At 48.1% G+C, this 5,780-nt stretch overlaps 1 pseudogene; it reads right to left on the bottom strand.

Annotated features, from left to right (window-relative positions):
* Nucleotides 1-411: 411 nt before the first annotated feature.
* LOC133064718 (nicotinamide N-methyltransferase-like) lies at nt 412-5,145 on the bottom strand (annotated as a pseudogene).
* Between the last annotated feature and the right edge of the window lie 635 nt (nt 5,146-5,780).

Here is a 5,780-nt window from a genome sequence, read left to right as displayed (position 1 = left end):
AATCAGAGAGCCAAGGATCAAAATCCATGTGTGTCCTTTCCATTTCAAGGGGCAGGGCTGCAGGATTAGCAGGCATGGGGACGGAGGTGGAGAGTGAGCTCATAAGGCGTGCAGTCCGAATTGCTTAAAATCGGAGAGCAGGAAGGGACCGTCCCACTTCATTCCATGCAACCCTGAAGGAGCCCTCAGAAGGAAGGAGACACAGCTTTATTTCTCTGGTCCAGTTCTTTTTCCCAGCCCAGGGCCATTAGTGGAATACATTATAAACCTCTCTGGGAGAAGCATCCCGATTGACCTGGCGATCATTTGCCAGCAAGTGTTAGAAGTGAAGCTGGCGAAATGGTGAGGAAAGAGGTGGCAGAGGGATGGCCCCAAGCCCCCCCCCCCCCCCAACTCCTCCAAGCCGCTCCTCTAGTCCCCTCTCTGGGCCACCAGGAAGAACAGCCCTGTGTAGTCACTGCGGTTATCCAAGTGGGTCTCAGCGGCCCGAGCGACCTTCTCCAGCTTCTTGATGATGAAGCCGGCCTCCTGCAGGGCCTCCCGCAGGAATTTCTCGTTCAGGGGCAGAGCCGGGAACCTCTTATCCCCCACCATGAAGAAGGTGGTCTCGAAGCTCCCGCTCAGCACCAGATGGCCCCTGGGCCGGAGCAGGGTCCTGAGGTGGCGCAGGGCATCCCAGGCAGGCCTGCGGGGTGGGGCAGGCAGACTCGAGACACAGGGAGGAGATGAGGCCGTCAGCTGGCGGCAGGACCGCGGGCTCCAGGGGCCTCTCTTTCAGGACGTCACACTTGAGTACCCGCGTGATGGCTCTCCTTACGCGCTCCTCCTTCTCGGCCCACTTGTCTCTGGACGGGAGGGAAGAAAGAGAGGCCGGCTGGGTCATGCTCATCACGTGGACCACTCCCGCCACTCCCGGCCATTCTCTGCCTGGCGGCCGGGCTCCCAGAGCAGCAGGCTGCCAGTTCTACAGATGAGAAAACAAGAGTCCCATAGAGAGACCGGCTGGGGACAAAGCGAAGCCCAGCGCCTGCCCACCCTGGGGTCACGGGTGGCCCCCTTCCGGCCTTGCGCCCCTGGCGGTTAGCGCGTTCTCTCTCTGCTAGCCCGTATCTCACATGAGCCGGCAAGTGCCCCCAGAAACAGAACGTCTGCCTGGAATCAGCAGAGCAAAACTACAGTGTGAGCCTGGGGGACACTGTTTGGGGGCCCCTGGCCACTCCATTCAACCTCCTCGACTCACACATCCCCTTCTTACCTGTACCTGTTCTCAGCATGTGGGCCACGTGCATTCTGCTGTATCAATAAGTACTAGCACTTAAAGGCCTACTCTTTCTAGCTCTCTATTTTTTAAAAAATGTAGTCTTAACATATACACTCTACTGTACATAAAATAGGTAAACAACAAGGACCTACTTAGAGCACAGGGAATTATACTCAGTATCTTTTAATAACCTAAATAACCCATAATAGAAAAGAATCTGAAAAAGAATATATATATATATATATATATATATATATATATATATGTATATACATATAAGTATATGTGTGTGGAATCATATTTTTGTTCAGTCACTAAGTCGTGTCTGACTCTTTGTGACCTCATGAACTGCTGCACGCCAGGCCTCCCTGTCCTTCACTATCTCCCGGAGTTTACTCAAACTCATGTCTGTTGAGTTGGTGATGCCATCCAATCATCTTATCCTCTGTTGCCCCCTCTCCTTCTGCCTTCAATCTTTCCCAGCATCAGGGTCTTTTCCAATGAGTTGGCTCTTTGCATGGGGTGGCCAAAGTATTGGAGTTTTAGCTTCAGCATCAGTCCTTTGTTATATACTTGAAACTAACACAACACTGTACATTAACTATACCTCAATGTTTAAAAAGTAAAAAAGAAATCATAGTTTTAAGCCAAAGGAATAAGAAACTAATGTACAACTTCAACCGTCTTAACTAGGGAGGGTGATATTTTCGGAGTGGAAGGACTATGGTGGACCTTCCTGGTGACTTGAAATTAAATGAAAATACACAAGGTAAGTAAATTCTGTTCCACTTGCCATGCAAGATTGTCTTAATTCTAACCCTTATCTTCTGGGATCCACAAAAAGATTCCACAAGTTTAGAGCTCCCTGGAGGTTGTAACTGGAACAAACCAGCCAATCAGAAAGCAGGCAGCCGAGAGGGTTCTCCTACTTGGGCTCAGACCTTGGCTTCCTTGTGGAGCTTGGTGATGTTTCTTCCTGGCTCCAGGTTTGTCTCTAGCTGGCTCTTCCTGTTCCCTCTTTTGGTCTTTATAGGATTCATATCTCACTCTTCCTCCTTTTTTCTTGGGGTTCCACTGACTTCCTTCCTGCTTAGTCTCCATCTGCCTTGCCATTTGTACACGAACTCCATGGGAAATTCTTGGTTAGGAGCAAAGTGAAGATAATGCAGATCTGACAACAAGCAACAACACCCTTACCTGTTCCCCTCAAGCTCACACACGTATTTCACCACTGGAGACCAGTCAAACGCCCCTGGCATCTTCTTCAGCCACTTCTCCAGCTCCTGGAGGTTCTTGTCTGTGTAGTCAGTGGCGATGATCTCTTGGAAAGACTCACAGGCAGAGAGGAACTGGTAGATGGTGGGCCCAGAGCCAATGTCAATCAAGAGTTTTTCTTCCAGCCCACCTGTTTTAGAATAGGAATATTCTTTCTGAATCACTGGTACCTGGGTAGGGCTCCAAGGTCCACACTTCCCAAAAAGGTCCACTCCTCTTGCTCCATTGGGAGAGGCTACAGGGAGTTGACCATCTGGGCATGTAAACTCCAGGACTGGGAACTTTGCTGCGCTAAGAGCTCCAGCGCACTGAGAATGGAGAGTTTTTGCAGGAGGGGAGTGTTAGAAGCAAGGGAGCTTGTTTGAGGGTAGGGTGTTAAAGAACCAGCTTTGACATTTCACCCACCAGTTTACCACTGTAAAGTGTCCAGGACGTCCCTGGTGGTCCAGTAGTTAAGAATCTATCTGCCAATGCAGGGGATACAGTTTGATCCCTGGTCCCAGAAGATTTCACATATTATGGGCCAGCTAAGCCCGCTAGCCGCAACTATCAAGCCTCTGTGCCCTAGAGCCTGGGCTCCACAACAAGAGAGGTCCACACACAACAATTAGAGTACCCCTGCTCTCCGCAACTAAGACGGCTGAAGTTGTACATTAGCTTCTTATTCTGCTTAAAACTATGATTTCTTTTTTACTTTTTAAAAATTGAGGTATAGTTAATTTACAATGTTGTGTTAGTTTCAAGTGTATAACAAAGGACTGATGCTGAAGCTGAAACTCCAATGTGGGATGCCACATTCATTCCACATATGGTAATGAAATAAATAAATTAACAAAATATTTAAAAAGTGTCCAAAGGAGAAATCTGATTCAATTTTGGAGTATACTGGTTTCCCTGTTCCAAGAGTTTTTTGTTGATATGCCCTATGGCCCCACTGAGACCATCCATAACATTCCAAAGATCAATCAGCAAACATTTATTGAGTACCAACTGTATTCCCAGAAACTTGCTTGGCAGTCTGGGGACTAAAAGGAGAAAACAGGATCTGTGAAGACCCCTTGGCTTCCCCTTCCTGTTTTGTTTCTTTCCATCCACAAGAGACTGGTTGACATAAAATATCAGTAGTGTTTGGACTTTGGCAAGGGGCTACCAGGTGGCACTAGTGGTAAAAAAAAATCAAAAAACAAACCCACCTGCCAATACAGATAGATATAAGAGATGTGGATTTGATCCCTGGATCAGAAAAATGCCCTGGAGAAGGGCATGGCAACCCACTCCAGTATTCTTGCCTGGCGAATCCCATGGACAGAGGAGCCTGGTGGGCTACAGTCCATGGGGTCGCACAGAGTTGGACCTGACTGAGCAACTGAGCATGCACACAAGGGGCTTCCAAGATAAACAACAAGGCCAAGAGGAGAGAAAATTAGCTGGTCCTGACTGACTGCTGAGATTAGCCAGCTAATCTGCTGCTACATTTGTTTATCTGTATGTTGTTTTATCTGTAGGGTACAGTAGCAAATAAATTGAAGTAGGCATCAAAGGCTTAAGAAAATTTGATGGCATAAAATTTTAATTGGAGAAATTCTGGCTACTGAGTTATGTTTTCTTTTCATGTGAATGACGAAAAGATACCAGTATTTGATTTTAGTGGTCCAGCCAGCCTAGCACTACACTTCCCTGGGGTGGTGGTGAGGGGAGGCAGTGCAAATCTGAGAGCCAACCACCCAGAATGTTTGCATGGGCCACAGTGGTGATCAGGCAGAAGGGCAAAGCCCACCCCAAACGAGAAAAAGTTTCCCTACACTTTCAGATGCCCTTCAGGTTTCCCTTGCAAGGGATAGGGAGAAGACAGGCCTACTCAGGATCATCAAAGACCACAGCTCTCAGGCTTTATGGGAAGAGAAAATCTGACCTCAGAAACTTTGAGAGGATGCCACCGTGTACCATACCTCAAGTGTATCTAAACTCTTCCTAACTTCTTTGGTAGTCCAGTTGTTAAGAATGCACCTGTCAATGCAGGGGACACGGGTTCAATCTATGACCGGGGAAGATTCCACATGCTGTGGGGCATCTAAACTCTCGAGCTGCAACTGCTGAGCCCACGTGCCTAGACCCCATGCTCTGCAACAAGAGTAGCCACCGCAGTGAGAAGACTGTGCACCTCATTGAAGAGTAGCCCCAGCTCCTTGCAATTAGAGGGAGCCCACATGCCACAAGGAAGAACCAGTGCAGCCAAAAATAAATAATATATAAATAATTTTTTTTAAAAACTAAAATCTTCCTGTAGGGCAGAGCCACACCCTCCAAAGATCCCAAGTTGCTATTAATGGTCTGGCCATCCTTTCCCACTCCCACTCGAAGACTGCCCTACAATGAAAGAAAACCAGCATCTGATTTAAAATTTGCATGACCACCCTTCCTCCCACAAACCTCCCCCAGGGCTGAGGAAGACCAGCACCTGGTTTAAAAGTGGCGTTGTAGTGTTTTAGCAGGAAATGGAGGACTTCATCACCAATGGGATCCTGGTTCATCCTGTAATAGTCCAGGTAGCATGTGGGCTCAAAATTCTCCTCGTAGACATCAGGCCCCTTGGGTTCCTGATGAGCCATGGAGAGCAGTGAGTTTTGTCCAGGAAGGAGCAGCAGGCAGTCTGATTCCCTGAGATTAGCTGAGCCCTTCTTCATGAGGCTCAGACTTTGTCCTCCCCGCAGCCCTCAGAACAAACACTGGGATGAAGACCAGAGCAGCCAACAAAGGATGTTTACTGAACCTGCCTCCCTTTGGCCATTCACCTCTCCAGTTCCCTTCCCCAGCCCCCAGGCTTTTCAGTGGCTTTGGCTTGTTTGGAAGTATTAGTCTCTTTTGCTCCATTTATTGCATCCTCTTCTACAATGATTTTTCAAACTATTTTAAAAAGCACGCCTAATTTTTAAACGCAATCTCCAGCGAAGCCCCAGTATAGATGAGTGATCCTAGGGTGAGATGTCTTTGCTTGGTCGCTCAGTCATGTCCAACTCTTTGTGATCCCATAGACTGTAGCCTGCCAGGCTGCTCTCTGTCCATGGGGATTCTCCAGGCAGGAATACTGGAGTGGGTTGCCATGACCTCCTCCAGGGGATCTTCCCAACGCAGGGATCGAACCCAGGTCTTACACTGCAGGCAAATTCTTCACCTTCTGAGCCACTAAGGAAGCCCTGGATGAGATGTCTTAGTTAGCTTTTAATTTTTAGTGTTTCCTGAACTG

The sequence above is a fragment of the Dama dama genome, chromosome 1 (assembly GCF_033118175.1).
Source record: "Dama dama isolate Ldn47 chromosome 1, ASM3311817v1, whole genome shotgun sequence".
Taxonomy (NCBI): Eukaryota; Metazoa; Chordata; class Mammalia; order Artiodactyla; family Cervidae; genus Dama; species Dama dama.
This window is presented reverse-complemented; position numbering and strand designations above follow the sequence as displayed.